General features: G+C 46.2%; 1 protein-coding gene across 3 annotated transcripts in view; it reads right to left on the reverse strand.

Annotated features, from left to right (window-relative positions):
• Positions 1–23,701, reverse strand: part of atp7a (ATPase copper transporting alpha) — a 144,011-nt gene that overhangs the window by 109,630 nt on the left and 10,680 nt on the right. For 2 of the 3 annotated variants that reach the window (XM_038774531.1, XM_038774533.1), the window contains exon 1: positions 5,767–5,950. The exons of the other annotated variant lie outside the window; for it this stretch is intronic. The gene's annotated coding sequence lies outside the window, so the exon portion shown is untranslated. Of the gene's footprint in view, positions 1–5,766; positions 5,951–23,701 lie in introns of those variants that run through there. 3 annotated transcript variants of the gene reach the window in all.

The following is a 23,701-nucleotide window of genomic DNA, read 5'->3' on the forward strand; positions in this document are numbered from 1 at the left end:
GAGCCGTGTGAATGCTCAATCACAAGTCTTGGAAGTCGGACTTTGAAACCAGGGCCATCCAACTCAGAGATAGGCTTTCTACCAACGGAGCCATTCCAGCTCCTGGTCAAAGAGGTAGGTCATAAGGATACTCTTAAAGGATGATTTTTCCATGATTTATTAGATTGTTCTTTAAATGAAAATTAACAATATGATCACTAAATAATATGCACCATTGTTGTAAGTTAGTGGCTATAATTATTTCTGTCTCTCTCAAGCAATCTTTTAGCTTTGTCTACCTTTACATTTTCTTTCTTCCAGTCTTTCTCATGCTCACCTCCTTCCCTCTCCTAAAAGATGCACAAACCATCTGAAGTTAAGGTTGGGAATCTTAAGTTTAGGCCATGGATGATGGCGCAGTGGCACAGTAGTTACCACTGCTACCTCACAGTGCCAGGGACCCGGGTTCAATTCCGGCCTTGGGTGACTGTGTGGAGTTTGCATGCTCTCCCCGTGTCTGCATGGGTTTCCGCCGGGTGCTCCAGTTTCTTCCCACAGTCCCAAGATATGCAGGTTAGGTGGATTGGCCATGATAAAAATTACCATTTAGTGTCCAGGGATGTACAGGTTAAGTGGGGTTACAGTGATAGGGTGGGGAGTGGGCCTAGATAGGCTGCTCTTTCAGAGGGTCGGTGCACTCAATGGGCCGAATGGCCTCCTTCTGCACTGTCGGGATTCTATGATTCTAATGCTTACCACTAAAATATGGCAAAATCACATAATTTGATCCCAAAGTTATCACTAACACTGTGATAATACAGTTTTAATAACAGTATTTCACTTTTCTAATCAATATAAAAGTCCTAATCTATATGTTACAGAGTATATGAATCAGTAACTCACCATGAGTGAGAATATTAGTCTCCTTTTTTTAGGTTCCTCAATTTTACTCCAGCCTGCTATTCATTCCTGGACATACATGATCAGATATAAATCATCTAAACTGTTAAATTTTCCTTCTACCCTGATGTAATGCAAAATAGAGTTGTTTATCACCACAACACAATTCCCCGAGACACTACCTATATAATTATAATGAGCAGATGTCGGCGTTGGACTGGGGTGAGCACAGTAAGACGTCTTACAAAACCAGATTAAAGTCCAACATGTTTGTTTCAAACACTAGCTTTCGGAGCACTTTAATCTGGTGTTGTAAGACTTCTTATTATATTATTATAAGCACTCACTATAATAAAGTTTGACAAAAATATATTTTTAACCACAAAGCCACCTGTGTGGTTTCTTTGCATACAGGAACTATATTATTAAAAACTAACTATAGCAAAATTCTGTATAATGTCTCACCACAAAGCCATGCATACAGTGCTCTGAAAAAAAGCAAAGTCATTGTCAGCTCAGAGTATTTGATTGTCCTTTTGCCTGAGTCATTGGCGTGTAGATTCAAGTACAAGTCCAAAGCATGAGCACGTATTCCAGGCTGACACTGGAGTGCAGTGCTGAGAGGTAGCACTATCAGAGATGTTGCCAATCAGAGGTCTACTGTGGACAGGATCAGTCTCAACAGTCCACTCTTTAATCGGAGGGCAGCAAAGACCATCATATCAAGACTCATGAACAATGACTCGTAGGAGTACAATCATCCATGTGAATATTCAGGAGGAAGAGAAAATAGATAGCAGAAAATCATAGGCTTCCTTCTACATGACAAAGTAGGAAGAATAAAATGTTGCGCTGTAACTGTTATATAATTATTTTGTTTCTTAGAACCACCCTGTAAAGATAACACCAGGCTTTGTTTCTCCACTGTCAACCGTCTTCTTAAAACCTTCTCCTTTGCCTGCCCACCCTCACCTCCAACAAGTCATGTAATTCCATTCTTATGTATTCAGTCATTGTCAAAGATTTCCTGCATTGGCTTTTTTTCCCACCTTCACACGATGACATCCAGGGTCCTGGTTTATACGGTCATTGTGGTGACCATCCTTCTCTCCTGTAGTGAAACGTGAACTACCTATCGACACCACATTAAGATCATTGAGAATTTCTATCAGCGGTGTTTGCGTCAAATCCTGCGCATCAAATGGAAGGACCGCCAGACCAATGCATCCATGAAGCTGCATTTACCAGCATCAACGCTGCATTCCTGCGGAACCAACCCCAATGGACAGGCCATTGCATTTGGATGCCCGGGAACCACCTCCTCAGCAGGTTCTCTTCTCCCAGCTCTCCAATGACCAATGCTCTCAGGGTGGCCAAAGGAAAAGGTATATAAGAACATAATAACTGGGAGAAGCAGTAGGCCATCTGGCCCCTCCAGCCTGCTCCGCCATTCAATGAGATCATGGCTGATCTTTTGTGGTCTCAGCTCCACTTTCCGTCCGAATACCATAACCCTTTATTCCTTCATTCTTCAAAAAACTATCTATCTTTATCTTGAAAACATTTAATGAAGGAACCTCAACTGCTTCACTGGGCAGGGAATTCCATAGATTCACAACCCTTTGGGTGAAGAAGTTCTTCCTAAACTCAGTCCTAAATCTACTTCGCCTTATTTTGAGGCTATGCCCCTGAGTTTTGCTTTCACCCGCCAGTGGAATCAACCTGCCCGCATCTATCCTATCTATTCCCTTTATAATTTTGTATGTTTCTATAAGAGCCCCCTGCATCCTTCTAAATTCCAACGAGTACAGTCCCAGTCTACTCGATCTCTCCTCGTAATCCAACCCCCCTCAACTCTGGGATTAAACTACTGAATCTCCTCTGCACACCCTTCAGCGCCAGTATGTCCTTTCTCAGGTAAGGAGACCAAAACTGAACACAATACGCTAGATGTGGCCTCACTAACACCGTATACAGTTGCAGCATAACTTCCCTAGTCTTAAACTCCATCCCTCTAGCAATGAAGGACAAAACTCCATTTGCCTTCTTAATCACCTGTTGCACCTGTAAACCAACCTTTTGTGACTCATGCACTAGGATACCTAGGTCCCTCTGCACAGCAGCATGTTTTAATATTTTATAATTTAAATAATATGCCCTTTTGCTGTTATTCCTTCCAAAATGGACAATGTCACATTTGTTAACATTGTATTGCATCTGCAGACATCCAGTATCCTCTGCACTTTTTGCTTTACCGCTCATCTTAAGTGTCGTTCTCAAACTTGGACACATTGCACTTGGTCCCCAAAGCCAAATCCAATGTAAATTGTGAACAATTGTGGGCCCAACGCTGACTGATCCCTGAGGGACACCACTAGCTACTGATTGCCAACCAGAAAAATACCCATTAATCCGCACTCTTTGCTTTCTATTACTTAACCAATCCTCTATGCATGCTGCTACTTTACCCTTAACACCATGCATCTTTAGCTTATGCAGCAACCTTTTTTGTGGCACCTTGTCAAAAGCTTTCTGGAAATCCTCAAGGCCACACTAAAGTATGGAGGCATTAATACCACAACCGGTTGCGGGTTGTTTAGCATGGATGCACCCAGTGCATCAAGGCAAGAGGCGCTTTGAGCAGCGGCAAAGGAAGGAGAGGGAAGCCAAGCTGGAGTTGCGAATACCACTCCTTCATGCAACATGCCTCCACTGCGTAAGAACTTGTGGACCTAGAACTAGGCTCACTATCATCTGAAGACTCATGAAATCAGACAGATATCATCCTCAATTTTGAGGAACGGACAATGACATCCAGGGTCTATCAAAGATTTATTCCTTTCTTACCCTCTAAATATCAGTGACACAATTCATAACATAGCTTTAGGTTCAACATGTATGCTTTCGACATGAAAGCTCTACCTTACTAGATCCTCTCTTACACCACCAATATCTTGGTGTCGGCAGTCTGTTCATCTGACATCTAGTCCATGGTCAATCATGATTTCCTCCAGTTAAATATTGGCAAGATGGAAAACATTGTCTTACCTTACCCAGCCACCACCTCAACCTTAACCAGACGTTTTACAACCTGGAGTTCAGCTTCCAAACTGAGAACTCTTCATCTATTTAAAGCAACTTCACAATGTTACAGGTGCTATATGAATGATAGTTATTTCCACCACAAATCTCACTATCTCCATCCCTACTGGTGCCTATCACGTTTAGTACCCTCATATATGCTTTTAAAACCAGATTTGAGTTATTTCAATCCTCTGTCTTTCAAAAACATGGCTCAACCAAAGCTATACCTGTATCCTGGGCTGCGCTAAGTCCCATTCATTTATCGTCCATATTGTCCTGATCTGCATTTTCCATTGGAACACCAATGTCTCCAATTTAAATTTATGATCCTCGAGTCCAAATCACTCCATCGTTTACAGCTCCTTATTTTTGTTATTTCTCCATGTCCCACCCACCCCCCCTCAAAGTCCCATGGTTTCACATTTAGTCATCTAGGCGGCAAACTCTGAAATTCCAGACAACGGATGAACGGACATCGCACGACAATCGCCAGGCAGGAATGTTCCCATCCAGTGAACACTTCAGAAGTCAAGGGCATTCAGCCTCTGATCTTCGGGTAAGCGTTCTTCAAGACAGCCTTCAGGACGCGCGACAACGCAGAATCGCCAAGCAGAAATTTACAGCCAAGTTCCGTACACGAGTACGGCCTCAACCGGGACCATGGATTCATGTTGCATTACATTCACCCCCCACCATGGCCTGGGCTTGCAAGATCCTACCAACTGTCCTGGCTTGAGACAATTCGCACCTCCTTAACCTGGGTTACCCCTCTCTCTGGATCTGTAAAGACTTAATTACCTGCAAATGCTCGCATTCAAAGTATCATCTTGCATCTTTGACTTTGTCTATGTTTCTGGAACCTACTTCTTCATTCACCTGAGGAAGGAGCAGTGCTCTGAAAGCTAGTGATTTGAAACAAACCTGGTGGACTTTAACCTGATGTTGTAAGACTTCTTACTGTTCTGAAATTCCCACCATTCAGCACTCAACTTCTTTCTCTCTCTTTTAAAACTCTCCTTAAAGCATATCCCTTGCACCAAGGGGAAACATGGGTCCCAGGTTAGATTCCCAGCTTGGGTCACTGTCTATGCGGAATCTGCACGTTCTGCCTGTGTCTGTGTGTGGGTTTCTTCTGGGTGCTCCGGTTTCCTGCCACCAGTCCCGAAAGACGCGCTATTCGGTAATTTGGACATTCTGAATTCTCCCTCTGTGTACCCGAACAGGCGCTGGAGTGTGGCGACTCGGGCATTTTCACAGTAACTTCATTGCAATGTTAACGTAAGCCAACTTGTGACAATAAAGATTATTTTTTAAAAATAAGTTTCTGGTCAGTCTTCCAATGACCCACTCTTTTACCTTGTTAATTTTTGTTTGCTAATATTTCTGTGGCGACTTGTGATGTTTTCCTACATTGTAATTTCGTTCTTTCAATGTTGCTGTCCACGAAATAATCTAATTTGCATATGAATTTACAATACAAGCTTTCCTTCAGCATTTAATTTAAAAATGTGTATCATTTTTCAATACTTAATTCCTAATCCTTGTTCTGTTTAGTAGCGTTATTTATTTGATTTCTTGCAACTATATTTGATGTGCTTTTGTATAAAATATTTTGGATAACATTCATGTTAATTCCTCTGCGGTATAGTGTTTTGTTTTCATCCTGCTCCTTTTGAGCCTTCTGTTTATTTCCAGGAATGGGAGCCCACGCCGGCTTCTGCCTCAATCTCACATATCAAAACATGTTTTTGAAGCGACGCTTGATACGTGCAGTGCAGCATCGTTCACTAGGTTACTCCTTACCTTAGGCCTCAGCCCGAGAAGCAGCAGCTCATCTCTGACTGCCTCCGCGCGCGACACGGCGCCCGTGATGACTGTGTTACAGCCGGAACTGATCGACCCGACCGGAGAACCCCGGGGGGATCAGATTGCGAAGCGGAGTGGGCTCCACGCACGCGCGTCGATGACGATTGGCGGGGCGGGACTGCGATGACGTCACCAGGCAGGGCTGTGATGACGTCACCAGACAGTGCCTGTCAATCAGTGGGTGGAGCGCGAGGGGAATCGGTTGATGTCCTGGAGCGGTGGCGGGTGGGGGACAATGTCGGTCAACAGAAGACACAAAAGGCCGAACAAAAGGGCCCCTTTTTGAAAAGGTACTCAACTAATTGAAAAAAAAGTAAACGACGAAGCAAAGGAAGTTGGACAGTGAACGGAGATGACCATGGCTGTGCCAGCCTATGCCCCATCCATCCCCAGTGGTGCCCACTGGCCGCACAAGGTCTTAAACACAGAGGTGGACATTTTGCGCCCTCCTCCTCCTCCATGGCCACGCAGACTGAAAAACAAGGGCCAGGGAGGCCCGTTCCCCCAGAGATTGTTACAATCGCCTTGGTCTCTTTGCGCCAACCACAGAATATTTACAGAGTCTGCTGAGATCAGGAAAATCCAACGCGTGCAATTTACTGCCCACGTCCTGCCAGAATGGGAATGGGACCACAGCCGATAGATCCCACAAGAGGCCTCTTGCGGGATTCCCGACGGTCGTTATACCCTGGATCTCGCAAGACTTTGCGATCCAGGCTTGTATAGTTAAGTGAGCTTAACTGCTCACTTAACTCTGCCGACACCGGATCTAACTGGCATCTGGGATCTACCAGTCTTGCCAAGGAGACCCCAGCTGGGTACCGTTTAATACTGGTCTCCACAAATGACGATCAGGCAGAACAGCACTTGGGGGGGTCATCCAGGTGAATGGTGGTCCCCGGGTGATTGATCTCTGGGCATGGCAGTGCCCAGGTTCCAGTCTGCCAGTGCCCAAGACACATTTTGCCCAAGCCAAAGATTGGACCCAGAATTGCCCTGCCCTTATCAGGTGGGGTATGGGGGGCTCAAGGACCTCCCAGCAGGTGAGTTTGGGGAATCCGGGGAGAGAGATTGGACCACCATCTCTTCCTGCACTGACAAGCGGAGCTCCTCAGATAAGAAAATGCTGAGGCCCAAAAAAATGGAGTTCCTTTGTAAGCGCCGGGAACGATCCCACACAGAACGGACTCTTTTTTTGTTAGATCATACTCAAACATCTGTTAACAGTGACGATATCTTAAACCATGAGGTTGTACAAGAGAAAGCAAGATCATGAGACATTACAACACCTCCTGTGATGACATATACAGACTCATTAGCCTATCACCCAGTTGAAATGAACCACTTTTTAAAAAAATGTTTTTTAATTCAGCTTTGTACATGGTATAAATACAGATATATACACATCAAATCAAAACAACAGATCTAGGGAATATGTAACAGGACAGGAGGTTCCCCTGCCCCCCCTCTTATATTTTTATTTTCATATTACAGAACATCAAACTAGGGTGGAGGAGGCACCTTGGTGGTGCCCGCTATTTATATTATTCAGTGCAGTTGCCTCGGCGTCAGCCCTTGCTCGTTTCGCTTTGCCATTTTGCCTTTGTTTCTCTCGCTGTTGTAGTTGCCGCCGTTGTCTTGCCCTGCGCTCTGCCGCCCCCCCCCCCCCCCCCCCCCCCCGCCCCCCCAATTTTGTTCCCTTATCTCTTCCTCTTCTGGCTTCCCTTTTTCGTTCATTCACCATTCTCCCTCCCTCCCTACTCCACCCCCCCCCCCCCAACCCCCCTTCTTCGCTGCTGCCCCCTTTCCTGATGGGTTTGGTTACCTAATGTAAAAAATATCTATATTTTATTGAAGAATTTGTAATTTTCACAGTTTAACACATTAACATTTCTTAAACAACCGCGTGGGCCGACACACACAAAAAACCTAAAAAAACAATGTCCCCTACTACCACCGCCCGATTCCCTAATTACCCATACACCGAGTTCCCTGTCCTTATCTAACACTGCCGTGGCTCCTGTTTTCTCCCCCCCCCCCCCCCCCCCCTTCCCACCCCCTTACTGCTGACGTTCAATTTTCTTTTAAGAAGTCGATGAACGGTTGCCATTTCTGGGCGAACCCCTGAATTGATCATCTCAAGGTGAACAGTTCGGATGGGGCAGTTTTTGTACAGTATGTGCAGGAGGGTTTCCTAACACAATATGTGGATACGCCGACAAGAGGTGGGGGGGGGGCCACATTGGATTTGGTACTGGGTAATGAACCGGGCCAAGTGTTAGATTTGTTTGTGGGAGAGCACTGGAGATAGTGACCACAATTCGGTTTCTTTAACTATTGTAATGTGGAGGGATAGGGCCATACGGCAGGGCAAGGTTTATAATTGGGGGAGGGGTAATCATGATGCGATTAGAGAAGAATTAGGGAGCATAAGATGGGAACAGAAACTGTCAGGGAAAGGCACAAATGACAAGTGGAGCTTGTTCAAGGAACAAATACCGCGTGTCCTTAATAGGTATGTCCCTGTCAGGCAGGGAGGAAATAGCCGTGTGAGGGAACCATGGTTCACAAAAGAGGTTGAATGTCTTGTCAAGAGGAAAAAGGAAGAGTATGTAAGGATGAGAAAACCTCCCCGAGCAGGCGACGGAATGTGGCGACTAGGGGCTTTTCACAGTAACTTCATTTGAAGCCTACTTGTGACAAGTGATTTTCATTTCATTTCATTCTCACAAGGTTCAGTTGGGTTGCTTGAGGGTTACAAGGTAGCAAGGAATGAGCTAAAAAAAGGACTTAGGAGAGATAGGAGGGGGCATGAGAATACCTTGGCGGGTCGGATCAAGGAAAACCCCAAGGCTTTTTACTCTTATGTGAGAAATAAAAGAATGACCAGGGTGAGGGTAGGGCCAGTCAAGGACAGTAGTGGGAACTTGTGCATGGAGTCAGAACAAATAGGAGAGGCATTGAATGAATACTTTTCTTCAGTGTTTACCAAGGAGAGGGGCCATGTTTTGAGGATGAGAGTGTGATACAGGCGGGTAGGTTGGAGGAGGTAGATGTTCTGAAGAAGGATGTATTAGCAATTTTGAAAAACCTGAGGGTCGACAAGTCCCCTGGGCCAGATGGATATATCGAAGGATTAATTGGGAGGCAAGGGATGAGATTGCAGAGCCTTTGGCTTTGATCTTTGGGTCCTCACTGTCCACGGGGATAGGATAGTGCCAGAGGACTGGAGAGTGGCGAATGTTGTTCCTCTGTTCAAGAAAGGGAATAGGAATGACCCTGTTAATTATAGGCCAGTTAATCTTACTTCGGTGGTCAGGAAGTTAATGGAAAAGGTACTGAAGGTTAGGATTTATTTGGAAAGGTGCAGCTTAATCCGGGATAGTCAACACGGACTCACAACATAGCCTCACAAATTTGATTGAATTCTTTGAGGAGGTAACTAAGTGTGTAGATGAAGGTAGAGCAGTTGATGTTGTATACATCGATTTTAGTAATCCGTTTAATAAGGTTCCCCATGATCGGCTCAGGAAGAAAGTAAGGAGGTGTGGGATAGAGGGAAATTTGGCCAATTGGATAAGTAACTGGCTATCACATAGAAGAGAGAGGGTGGTGGTGGATGGAAAATTTTCAGACTGGAGACCAGTTACCAGCGGTGTACCACAGGAATCAGTGCTGGGTCCTCTGCTATTTGTAATTTTTATCAATGACTTTGAGGAGGGGGCTGAAGGGTGGGTCAGTAAATATGCTGATGTGGTTGATGAGGTGGAGGGCTGTTGTAGGCTGCATGGCAGATGGAGTTTAACCCTGATAAGTGCGAGGTGATTCATTTTGGTAGAAAAAATTTGAATGCGGATTACAGGGTCAACGGCAGGGTTCTGAGGAATGTGGAGGAACAGAGAGATCTTGGGGTTCATGTCCACAGATCTCTGAAGGTTGCCACTCAAGTGGATAGAGCCATGAAGAAGGCTTATAGTGTGTTAGCATTTATTAACGGGGGCTTGAGTTTAAGAGCCGCGGGGTTATGCTCCAACTATATATGACCCTGGTGAGACCACATTTGGAGTATTGTGTGCAGTTCTGGTCACCTCATTATAGGAAGGATGTGGAAGCATTGGAAAGGGTGCAAAGGAGATTTACCAGGATGCTGCCTGGTTTGCAGGATAGGTCTTATGAGGAAAGGGTGAGGGAGCTAGGGCTTTTCTCTTTGGAGCGGAGGAGGATGAGAGGCGACTTAATGGAGGTTTATAAGATGATGAGGGGGATAGATAGAGTGGACGTTCAGAGACTATTTCCTCGGGTGGATGTAGCTGTTACAAGGGGGCATAACTATAAGATTCAGGGTGGGAGATATAGGAGGGATGTCCGAGGTAGGTTCTTTACTCAGAGAGTAGTTAGGGTGTGGAATGGACTGAACATAGAACAGTACAGCACAGAACAGGCCCTTCGGCCCTCGATGTTGTGCCGAACAATGATCACCCCACTTAAACCCACGTCACCCGTATACCCGTAACCCAACAATCCCCCCATTAACCTTACACTACGGGCAATTTAGCATGGCCAATCCACCTAACCCGCACATCTTTGGACTGTGGGAGGAAACCGGAGCACCCGGAGGAAACCCACGCACACACGGGGAGGACGTGCAGACTCCGCACAGACAATGACCCAGCCGGGAATCGAACCTGGGACCCTGGAGCTGTGAAGCATTTATGCTAACCACCATGCTACCGTGAGGCCCACAAATGCCTGCTTTGATAGTGGAGTCGGACACTTTAGGAACTTTCAAGCGGTTATTGGATAGGCACATGGAGTACACCAGAATGACAGGGAGTGGGATAGCTTGATCTTGGTTTCGGACAATGCTCGGCACAACATCGAGGGCCGAAGGGCCTGTTCTTCCTGTACTGTTCTATGTTAACTTGATTTTTTTCCAGGCTGAGAAACCCTGCCATATCGCTGACCCACACATCTGAATTTGGGGGCTCCGAGTCCCTCCACCCTAGCAAAATCCGTCTCCGGGCCACCAGGGAGGAGAAGGCCAGGATATTGCCTCCCTCCCCTCCCCCTCCCCCTTGGCTCCCGGATCATCCGATACCCCAAATATTGCCAGTTCTGGACTCGGGGTTACCACTCCCTTCCAGGACTTCTGGCATAACGTCCGCAAATTCCTGCCAGAATCCCCTCAACTTTGGACATGCCCAGAACATATGTATATGAAAAAATGAAAATGAAAATCGCTTTATTGTCACGAGTAGGCTTCAATGAAGTTACTGTGAAAAGCCCCTAGTCGCCACATTCCAGCGCCTTTCCGGGGAGGCTGGTATGGGAATCGAACCGTGCTGCTGGCCTGCTTGGTCTGCTTTAAAAGCTAGCGATTTAGCCTAGTGAGCTAAACCATATAACTAGTGAGCTATATGGTCAGCCAGCTACCCCCACACCCCCCATATCTGTCCTCCACCTCGTCAAAGAACCTGCTGATCTGGGATTCCATCATGTGGGCCCTGTGGACCACTTTGAACTGGATAAGGCTAAGTCTGGCACAGGATGAGGATGAATTGACTCTCTTCAAGGCTTTTTACCACTTTTCCATTTCCAGCTCTCTTCCCAGCTCCTCTTCCCACTTCCGCTTCACCTCCCTGATACGAGCCCCCTCCCACTCCATCAGCTCCTTGTCTTGCGACCTCCTTTTACAGTGCCACGATCCAATCAGTTTGATTGGTTGCAGCTCTTTCAAGGTTCTTGATGATGGCTTCTTGGGCCTCCAGTTTCTTTTCGGCCCTGCTCAGAGCAATCTGTATTTGCCCCAGGGTTTCAGTCACCATATCTTTCATCGCGGCCTGTATGTCCATTTTAATTTCTTGACAGTGCTCTCTCAGTGCCTCTGAGAGGAATGCCTTCCAGTTCCCTCCAGGTGACAGAGGGTTTTGTTCTTAGCTGTTGTTGTATTTTGCTCTGGCGAGACTTGTGCTTAGCTGCCTTGTGCGCTGGTCCGTTTGTCCGATTGCCTCTGCTCCAGACCCCTTCCACTTCTGGTCTCCATGCGGCACCTGGACTGGCTTTTTCCCATCATTTTCTTTCTCCTTCTTTCGTCCCGTCTTCTTAGCATTTGGGGAACAAATTGGTGGGATTTTTGCCGAATTTTGTTAAAAAGTGATCATTTTATGGTTCCAGGGGAGGAAAGCCAGCTGAAGTGCGACTGCCTAGCCCAACGTCTTCAGCGGAAGTCCGCAAAATTAACCACTTGTTCTACATCTCCCTTGCCCCCTCCCAAATCTGTGATTCTCCAATTGCACTAAATATTCCCCAAGTCTGACTTACGTTTTGAGACAGCTGCTGTGGGGATTTCACTGTTTTACCCAAATAGGTCCTCTGGGGGACCTCCTTTGGAGGACTTCCTTTGGAGGAGATTGGGGATTTGAGTCCTGCAAGTGATCCCTGATTCTGCTGGGAAGAACGAGAATTTATAGAAGACTCAGGTTTTTCCATCTGTTTGTCATCTGGATCTGCTGACGATTGCAGCACCTCTGATCTGTTCAGTTGGCTAGATGATTGCTTCAACTGTGAAGAAGGTTCTTTATATCTGGCAACTACTGCATGTCTGTTCAATCTCACCATACAATTTTCGGTTTGAATGAGGTAGGACCAAGGATGTGGTGTCTGTTCAAACATTTAAAAAAAAATTTAGAGTACCCAATTATTTTTTTCCAATCATTGCGCAATTTAGTGTAGCCAATCCACCTACCCTGCACATCTTTGGGTTGTGGGGGTGAAACCCACGCAGACATGGGGTGAATGTGCAAACTCGACACAGACAGTGACCCGGGGCCGGGATCGTGAGGCAGCAGTGCTAACCACTACGCCGCCATGCCACCCTTCAAACACTTGTTCATAGCAAACATGGCTCAGATCCAAACCGCCTCTCCTGGTTGGAGATGTTATAGGTTGCATGCCCTGTGATGACTGTAATATTTCCACATCTTTTTTTTTATAAATTTAGATTACCCAATTATTTTTTCCAATTAAGGGGCAATTTAGCATGGCCAATCCACCTACTCTGCACATTTTTGGGTTGTGGGGGCGAAACCCACGCAGACACGGGGAGAATGTGCAAACTCCACACGGACAGTGACCCAGAGCCGGGATCGAACCTGGGACCTCAGCGCCGTGAGGCGGTTGTGCTAACCACTAGGCCAATATTTCCACATCTGCTGGAATGATACCCATCCTCATACTTCCCTTGTATCAGCTTATGCACACAGCAATATTGTGTGTGGGAGATGGGTATTTGATTTCTCAGTCTTCCCAATTGGTGTTCATATAGTGATGAAACATTTTGGAGTGGGGTTGAATGATGGCTCATAAGTATAAGTTGGATGTCATTGTTCCTATTTAGTTATGCCTTCACTGTACTCCTGCAGTTGCTTGATTTCTATCCATCCTGAGTAATAGTCTACAACAATTAACACCTCTGTGTTTAATGATGTCCATTCCAAATGTTCCCATGGTCTTGATGGAGAAGAAGATAACATCAACAATTTTCTTGTCCCCTGAAGACGTATATCACAAGTAATACAGTTTGATGTCATCTCTATTCACAACTTTGAAAGACCTGGCCACCATATTGAATATCTTGCTCTGGCTCAATATTTTGTGGTACCCATGCAATCTTCATGCAATCTTTGCATTACGTTGAGTCTCAGAAATCTTGGAATGCGCAATCTCTCGTCATAGGTGAGTTAATTGTTAACTACACTGAGTTGCCTTCTCTGTTCATAGTTCACTGAGTATGGGATTGTGTGATACGTATGCTGGTCATCCTTTGACACAGATTCTCTGATCTGACCACATTCTTAGTCAGATTTCTGAGAATCTCTGATTTTATTCAGTTACTGAATTATTGCTAGTCGAGTTGTATTTTTTGTTGATGCAAAGTCTTTTAGTCTTTTGACATGGCCTGTACCACCTTGTTCAAGTCTTGTCACTGGAGTACAGGACAAAGCATTTGCTCTGGTATGCTGAATTCCCATAACGTATTCTATCTTAGCATCAAACCTCATCATCCTCAGTCTGAATTATTGTACTTGTAGAGGCATTTTTACTAACTCCTTAGAATTTAAGAATGTCACTAAGGGTTTGTGGTCTGCCTCTGTCCTGGAGTGAAGACCAAGAATATCATCTGCAAACATTTCACAAGCCTATGCAGCAGCTAATGCATCCTTCTATAACACTGCACATCTCTGTTCAATCTCTGCCGGTGAATGTGATGCATAATAAACTGTTCTGTCGGGGGCCTGAAGGCCATGCAGTCGGGTAAAGCCCCGGGGCCGGACGGGTATCAGTGGAGTTCTACAAAAAGTTTGCGGGTATACTGGGGCCGGTGCTGGTTAGGGTGTTTAACGAGGCGAGGGACAATGGGGTGTTACCCCCGACGATGTCGCAAGCCACCATCTCGCTGATATTAAAACGGGATAAGGATCCGGAGGTATGTGGGTCCTATAGGCCAATCTCCCTGATTAATGTAGACGCTAAACTGCTGGCCAAGATCCTGGCATCCAGAATCGAAGACTGCATACTGGACGTGATTGTGGAGGACAAAACGGGGTTTGTTAAGGGCAGGCAGCTAGTAGCCAATCTAAGAAGGCTACTCAATGTGATTATGATGCCCCCGGAGGGCAGAGAGGTGGAGGTAGTGGTGGCAATGGATGCCGAAAAGGCTTTTGACCGGGTGGAGTGGGACTATTTATGGGAGGTGCTGGGACGGTTTGGGTTTGGAGAGGGCTGTGTGGACTGGGTTAAACCGCTATATCAGGCCCCGTAGGCTAGTGTAAGGATGAACAGGACGACATCTGAGTAGTTTAGACTACACCGCGGGACAAGACAGGGATGCCCCGTCTCTCCACTGCTGTTTGCGTGGCCATAGAACCGCTGGCAATTGCTCTGAGAGCGGCAAGGGGATGGAAGGGAATGGTCGGGGGGGGGATAGAACACAAGGTCTCGCTCCAAGTGGATGACCTGCTTTTGTACGTGTCGGATCCAGCGGCAGGGATGTACGGGATTATGGAAATCCTAGGGGAGTTTGGCCGGTTTTCGGGCTACAAGTTGAACATGGCAAAAAGCGAGATGTTTGTGGTGCAGGCGAAAGGTCAGGAAAATAGGTTGAGGGAGCTACCATTTAGGCTGGTTGGGGAAAGTTTTAGGTATCTAGAGGTACAAGTGGGCGCAACTGGGGTAAGATGCATAGGTTTGTAGCCACCTGGTTTGGCCACTTTCTCACACAAAACGGAAGAACACAAAGATTACAGGGTAAAATGGACATTGGCAAAGAAACCAGCAGTCTGCAGAATCCCCTGTCTTCTAGCTGCCACAGAAACCAGACAGAATTGTAACTAACAAGCTGCGCATACTAATGAAGCGATTTACGGTGATTCCCAGGCACAGTGGACACAATAGTTAAACATTCTATGGAAGGCCAGACATTCCGGCGACAGTAGAGTCTAAGACAAAGGGCACCAATAAGGAATCGGCCGGTGATCGAGGGACAGCCCCGTTATTGGGGAAATTCAAATCAATCGATTGGGAAGAGACCCAATCGATTGCAGGTTTATAGAGGGTCCGCCCTGAAGGATGCGAAGCCCCTGGGACCTATAAAAGTCAGGTCCCAGAACTGATTCGCTCTCTTGACCAGCTCTCTTGACCAGCTCCTCTTAACCAGCGCTCTCCTTGACCACCGTTGCAGCAGAAGACCTTGAGAAAGAGAGGCCTGGTCAGCAGCCGCCATCAAGTAAGTGTCATACAACGCACGCTACGAGAGTAGACACTCCTGACCCCTTTAGTCCACACCGACTGGAAGCCTGCGGATCCAGGACAAAGCAAGAGGCCGTTGTTCCCTGATCCGGTAGTTCCCTTATTCCAGATAAGTATTGGCCTGTTAGTGGTAGGATTAGTCTAGTCTTGTAGTTTTATATGCATAATTAGTAGATAACTATTATAATAAACATGTCTTGTTTGAACTTACTAACTGGTGTATTGAGTTATTGGTTTGAACTTGAAACTTGTGGCAGTATCTTAACGATACCTGGCGACTCTAGAGCTAAGGAATGAAACAGAGCCAAATAGAGTGTAAAGCACATTCACCCAGAATGAGCAACAGGTTGAACTTGTCCAGGCTGGTGGAGCAAATGAGGAGCGGGTTTCGGAGGTGGGATGCACTCCCGCTGTCACTAGCGGGGAGAGTACAGACAGTGAAGATGACGATCCTCCCGAGATTCCTGTTTATTTTTCAGTGTCTCCCTATTTTCATTCCGCAGTCCTTCTTTAAAAGAATCAAAATCATCCTGGGATTTGTTTGGGCGGGGAGGTACCCACGGGTAAAGAGGGGGATGCTGGAACGGAACCGTAGTGAGGGGGGGGGCTGGCATTGCTGAACCTCAGCAACTACTACTGGGCGGCTAACATAGCCATATAAGGAAATGGATGTTAGGTACGGGGTCGGTTTGGGAGCGGGTGGAGGCTGCTTCGTGCAGGGGCACAAGCTTGTCTCACCTGCCGTTTCTGCCGGCCAGGTACTCCACCAGCCCTGTAGTGGTGGCGGATTTGGGGCCAATGGAGGAAGCATGCGGGGGAAGTGAGGGCGTCGGTCTGGTCCCCAATATGTGACAACAACCGATTTGTCCCAGGGAAGATGGATGGCGGGTTTCGAGCGTGGCGGAGGGCAGGGGTGGGAAGGATGGGCGACTTGTTCCTGGAAGGGAGCTTCGCGAACATGAGGGCGCTGGAGGAGAAGTTCAGGCTGGCGAGGGGGAATGACTTTCAGTACTTGATGGTGCGGGATTTCGTACGTAGACAGGTCCCATCCTTTCCACGCCTTCCACCAAGGGGGATCCAGGACAGGGTAATTTCCAGGGGTGAGGTAGGAGAGGGGAGTGTCTCAGATATTTATAAGGAGCTTATGGGAGCGGAGGATACAGGGACCGAGGAACTGAAACTTAAGTGGGAGGAGGAGCTTGGTGGGGAGCTGGAGGGAGGCGTATGGGCAGACGCTCTGAGGAGGGTAAATGGAACCGCAACATGTGCCAGGCTCGGTCTGATTCAGTTCAAGGTGGTTCACCGGGCCCACATGACGGTGGCCCAGATGAGCAAATTATTTGGGCTGGAGGACAAGTGTGCTAGATGTGGGGGAGGACCAGCGAACCATGTCCACATGTTCTGGGCGTGTCCAAAACTCAGGGGATAATGGCAGGGATTTGCGGACATCATATCCCGGGTACTGAAAACAAGGGTGGCGATGAGTCCAGAGGTGGCGATTTTTGGGGTGTCGGAAGACCCGGGAGTACAGGAGGGGATAGAGGCCGACATTGTGGCCTTTGCTTCCCTGATAGCCCGGCGACGGATACTGTTGGCCTGGAGTGACTCAAAGCCCCCAAAGACCGAAGTATGGCTGTCGGATATGGCAAGCTTTCTCGGCTTGGAAAAAAATCAAGTTCGCCTTACAAGGATCGCTATCGGGGTTCGCCCGGAGGTGGCAACCATTCATCGACTTCTTCGCGGGGAACTAATCATCAGCAGGGGGAGAGAGGGAGGGTAGAATAGTGTAGAGTAGGGGGGACGAATAGGCGGGTCTATCTGCGAGAGTGGTACTGTTATTTGCACTATGTTTTTTGTAATTGGTATCTGCACACTAATGCATATTGTTACTGTTTACAATGCCAAAAATACCTCAATATAATTGTCTGTTAAAAAATAAAAATAAACGTCTGTGTTTTCTTTCTGTCTGTATCTGGAAGTGTACAGCTACTAATCCTGTAGAAGATGCATCTGCAGTAATAATAGTGGTTAGCTCTGGCTCATAGTGAGCAAAAATATCAAGTGATATCAATGTCACTTTGATTTTCTCAAAAGTCCTTTGTTGCACTTCCTCCCAGCTGCATGAATTGTCTTGACATAACAGCTGATGTAGTAACTAATTGCCAACTGCTAGGTTGGTAAAAAACTTTCCAACTTGGTTTGCCATAGTCATGAATTTCGAGAGCTCAGTCACATTGCGAGAAGCTGCAAACTCCTTGATTATTTGTCTTCTGTGAATCAATTTTGACACCAACTGCTTCTGCAATATGCCCAAGAAACTTTATAGCTGGCTACGAGATTTCACACTTATCGTTCCTGAACAGAAATATAATTTTTTTCCAATATTAATGTGGGATATTATGAAACAGATTTATGAGGTATATATATATATATATAAACACTGTAATGAAGTTACTGTGGAAAGCAACTAGTTGCCACATTCCGGCACCTGTTCAGGTACACAGGGAGAATTCAGAATTTCCAATTACCTAACAGCACGTCTTTTGGGACTTGTGGGAGGAAACCGGAGCACCCGGACGAATCCCACACAGACACGGGGAGAACGTGCAGACTCCGCACAGACAGTGACCCAAGCCGGGCGCACTGTGCTACTGTGCTACTATATTTGTTTGTATGTGTGACTAATTTAAACTGAGGCCAATCAGATTGCAAAGTTTAAAACATCAAAAGTGTTAGCTATAAAAGCAGGCATTTGAAGTGGAGATGAGTAAAGCTAAGGTGGGATACAAGTAAATAACATGGATGGAAATTTGCACGCGGAAATAAAGAAGGTTTGTTTGTGTTTACTTGTTGAATTTCAAAAATAAAGGAAGATTTACAACTGGCAAAGATCATAAATGAATAAAGCAAAGGATGTGCTGGCCTTGGAAAGGGTCCAGAGGAGATTCATAAGAATGATCCCTGGAATGAAGAACTTGTCGTATGAGGAACGGTTGAGGACTCTGGGTCTGTACTCATTGGGGTTTAGAAGGATGAGGAAGAATTTTATTGAAACTTACAGGATACTGCGAGGCCAGGATAGAGTGGACGTGGAGAGGATATTTCAAGTTGTAGGAAAAACTAGAACCAGAGGACGCCATCTCAAACTAAAGGGATGATCCTTTAAAACTGAGATGAGGAGGAATTTCTTCAGCCAGAGGGTGGTAAATCTGTGGAAATCTTTACCGCAGAAGGCTGTGGAGACCAAATCACTGAGTGTCTGAGGGAGAGATAGATAGGTTCTTGATTAATAAGGGGGTCAGGGGTTATGGGGAGAAGGCAGGAGAATGGGGATGAGAAAATATCAGCCTGATTGAATGGCGGAGCAAACTCGGGTTAATTCTGCTCCTATGTCTTAAGGTCTTAAGTTATTAAGTTTATTCTTATCTGAAAGTAATGGCCATAAGACAACTTGGAAAATGTTATATTCTGGAAACGATAACTTCCAAAGAAAGTTAAGAGCAATCAATTTAAAGTTGAAAAGAAAAGGTATTTAAGGAAAGATTGGAAGCTGTATGAGAGAAGAAGACATATGATATCCTGAAGAGTGTGCTGTGCTTGTACAGACCTGTGAAAGTGAGCAACCTCTACCCACCCAAGAGAAGTATTTGTTTTTTCAGGAAAGCAAGGTTTTGTTACAATCCTTGGATTTCCATTGTTTATTTAATAGAAATTTAGAGTACCCAATTCTTCTTTTCCAATTCAGGGGCAATTTAGTGTGGCCAATCCACATACATCTTTGGGTTGTGGGGATGAGACCCATGCAGACACGGGGAGAATGTGCAAACTCCACACGGACAGTGACCCAGGGAGGGGATCGAACCCGTATCCTCGGCGCCGTGAGGCAGCAGTGCTAACCAATGTGCCACTATGCCGTCCCTATGGATTACCATTGTTGAGAGAGGGGGCGGGAGAAGTCCTGTGAAATATATCCCAGTGGGTTGCCTTGCAGTGATATTACTGGAATTTCTACAGATTAAGAATCATTATGAATATATCAATACTTTGGGTACGCTTGTAAAATTTAGTCCGCTCGACAATTGTATTCTTTTGCAGATTGAAGAAGGCATTGAGTGCTTTTGTGATTTCATCATCCAATCCATTTCCTGCATCGCTCCGTTGCCTAACCAATATATCATCTCTACAGCCACCCCATCGCATGGAACAAGGTACTGACCTGCTTGCTGCTCAGCATTGCCGCATGGCCCAATACAGTGTGATATCTGATAAATCTAAATGCCTTAATTTGGCAGGGGTGCCCTGCCGGTGGGAAAATTGTATCGCACAACCTTTGCATTCCGACGATAGTTTTGACATGACGTTGGTGTGTGGCTTAGAGGGGAACTGCATGTGGTGACTTTGCCCTTTTAGATAGTTGAGGTTGCTGGGTTGAGACCTCAGACCTGCTTGGTGATTTCCGGTAAAGGTGGAGACTTTTCCATATTTTCTCTTTCACTTGTGTTAATATTTAGAGTCTGCTGAGGTAAGGAAAATGCTAAATTTTTTGGAACATTTCTAACAGTGACTACATCTTAACAATAAGGTTGCAGAAGAGAAAGGAACACCTTGAGACACTTTTTCACTTCTTATGATGACATATATTGTATATCATTAGCATATCACACAGTTAGAATTAACCACTTATAATACTGTCATGTCAACCTGTAGATGGCTATTATGCCCAGGCCAGGAGCAGGGCCCATGAGGAGATGCTCTGCCGTCCTCTGCACTAGATGACCAAAGACCAGGAGAATAGTGTTGAAGTGGTAAAGAAACAACTCCTTCAAACAATGGAATAGGGACTTTTTAAAAATTCTTTGCACAGGACATAGGCATCGCTGGCTAGGCCAGGACTTATACTGCAAATCTCTAATTTTTCTTGAGAAAGTCATCATGAATTGTCTTTTTGAACTTTTGCAGTATAGATCATGTGCTGTTAGGGAGGGAATTCCAGGACTATTAACCAGCGACAGTAAGGAACAGAAATATAGGGCGGGATTCTCCGGTCCACTAGCCACGCATTTCTCGGTGGCACACCATTCTCTGATGGCTGAATTCTCTACTACCGCTACTTGTCAATGGGCTTTCCCATTGTAACCATTCCACGCTACCGGGAAACCCACTGGCAGGGATGCGCTGCCAGTGGGAAAACAACCGTTGCATTCCGGCCATAGTTTTAATGTGGCGTTGGTGTGTGGCTTAGAGGGGAACTGCATGTGGTAACCTTGCCCTTTTAGGTAGTTGAGGTTGTTAGTTTAAACGATGCTGTCAAAGATACCTTGGTGAGTTGCGGCAATGCATCTTACAGATGGTACACACTGCTGCCACTGAATGAAAATGAAAATCGCTTATTGTCACGAGTAGGCTTCAATGAAGTTACTGTGAAAAGTCCCCACATTCCGGCGCCTGTCCGTGGAGGCTGGTACGGGAATCGAACCATGCTGCTGGCCTGCTTGGTCTGCTTTAAAAGCCAGCTATTTAGCCCAGTGAGCTAAACCAGCCCCTGTGTGTCTGTGGTGGAGGGAATGGATGTTGAAGGTGGTGGATGAGGTGCTAATCAAGCAGGTTGCTTTGTCCTGGATTTTATTGAGCTTCTTGAATGTTGTTGGAGCTGCACTCATCCAGGCAAGAGGAGAGTATTCCATCTCACTCCTGAATTGTGCCTTGTAAATGGTGGACAGGCTTTGGGGAGTCAGGAGGTGAGTTACTCTGCAGAATTCCCAGACCAGCTCTTGTTGCCACAGTATTTAAATGGCTCATTTAGTTCAGTTTGCGGTTAATGGTAATCCCCAGGAGATTGATAGTAGAGGATTCTGTGATGGCAATGCCATTTAATGGCAAGGAGAGATGGTTAGTTTATCCCTTGTTAAAGATGTTCATTGCCTGGCACTTATATGGCCCAAATGTTACTTGCCACTTATGGTCTTGCTGGATATGGACGCAGACTGCTTCAGTATCTGAGGAATCACAAATGATGCTGAACACTGTGCAATAATCAGCAAACATTTACACTTCTGACCTTATGATGAAAGGAAGGTCATTGATGAAGGAGCTGAAGATGGTTGACCTAGGACACAACCCTGAGGAACTTGTGCAGTGGTGTCCTGCAACTGAGATGATTGACCTCGAACAACCACAACTATCCTTTGTGTAGGTGTGACTCCAATTATTGAAGAATTTTCTCCCTGATTCCCATTGACTCTGGTTTTGCTACAGCTCCTTGATACCACACTCAGTCAAATGCTGCCTAAATGTTACCTCTGGAGTTCAACTCTTTTGTCCATGTTTAGACTAGGGCTGGAATGATGTCAGGAGCTGAGTGGATCTGGCAAAACCCAAACATGAATGTCAGTGAGCAGATTATCGCTGAGTAAATAGCACTTGATAGCATTGTTGACGATCTCTTCCATCACTTTGCGAATGATTGCGAATAGACTGAGGGATCAGGGTTTGATTCCTGGCTTTGGTCACTGTCTGCGGAGTCTGCACATTCTCCCCGTGTCTGTGTGGGTTTCCACCGAGTGCTCCATTTTCCCGGAAGACATGTTTGAATTGGACATTCCGAATTCTCCCTCTGTGTCCCCTAACAGGCGATGTAGTGTGGTAACTAGGGGATTTTCACAGTAACTTCATTGCAGTGTTAATGTAAGGCACTAAGAAAGATTATCATTACTATTAATTGGCCAGGTTTGATTTGTCCTGCGTTTTGTGGATAGGACCTACCTGAGTAGTTGTCCACATTGCCAGGTAGATGCCAGTGTTGTATCTGTACTGGAACAGCTTGGCTAAGGGTGTGGTTAGTTCTGGAGCACAGGTCTTCAGTACTATTGCTCGAAGATATCAGGACCCATAGCCTTTATAGCATCCAGTGCCCCCAGCCATATCACATGTAGAGAATATAATTGGCTGAGGAATGGCATCTGTGATGCTGGAGACCTCAGGAGGAGGCCACGGTGGATCATCCGCCCAGCTGAAGGTTCTTGCAAATGCTTCAGCCTTGTTGTTTTGCACTGAGGTGCTGGGCTCCCCCATCATTGAGGTTGGGGCAATATTTGCACAGCCGACTTTTTTCAGTTAGTTGTTTACTTGTCCACCACTATCGTGGTTTTAAAGTGCGGGCTCGCTTTTGCTCAAGTTAAGTTTGTAGCCCGAGAAGACTCCAAACTCTTTCAAGAGCGCCATGATTACTTCCATGCTCCTCCACATGTTTGAGATATAGAGGTGCAGGTCACACGCATTGAGTGAGACTCTGTGCTCTTTGCCTCCTCTTCGGATCCCCTTCCAATTCTTTGCCGCTCTGAGCACGATCGCTAGTGGCTCTATCGCTAAGGCTAAAAGCAGCGGGGATAATAGGCATCCCTGCCTCATGCCCCTGTGCAACTGGAAATACTTAGAGTTGCTGGTGTTTGTCCGTACGCTAGCTGTGGAGGCATCATACAGGAGTTTAACCCAGGCGGCAAACCTTGTTCCGAGCCCAAACCGCTCCAGTACCCCTATGAGGTACTTCCATTCGACTCTGTGAAAGGCCTTTTCTGCGTCCAGAGAGACGTTCACCTCAGGTGTTCTCTCCCCGGATGGAGTCATGATCACATTCAGCAGGCGCCTGATGATCGAAGTTAGCTGTCTACCTTTGACAAAGCCTGTCTGGTCCTCTGCAACCACATCCGGCACGCTGTCCTCCAGCCTTTTGGTGAGGATTTTGGCCAGTATTTTTCTGTCAACATTTAGAGGAATCTCTCTTCAGCCCATGGCAGTTTGCTCCAAAGCCACTTGGTGAATCGTCTCAGGCCTCTGAAATGATTCCAGTAATCCTGCTGCTCAAAGTCACTCCATCGGAAGATGAGTGGGAGGAGCTGATAGCTATCTCACTATGTAGCTCGACGGATCACACACATATACTCGTGCAAAACCAGGGTGACCCAACGCCTGGATCGTCACAGCCAGAGAGTATCTGCATCGTCATTTCCAGAGTTGAGGGGCCATTGAGCATTGCTCCAGCGAGCCAAGAAGGGGCAGCACCTGTTGT

The sequence above is a fragment of the Scyliorhinus canicula genome, chromosome 17 (assembly GCF_902713615.1).
Source record: "Scyliorhinus canicula chromosome 17, sScyCan1.1, whole genome shotgun sequence".
Classification (NCBI taxonomy): domain Eukaryota; kingdom Metazoa; phylum Chordata; class Chondrichthyes; order Carcharhiniformes; family Scyliorhinidae; genus Scyliorhinus; species Scyliorhinus canicula.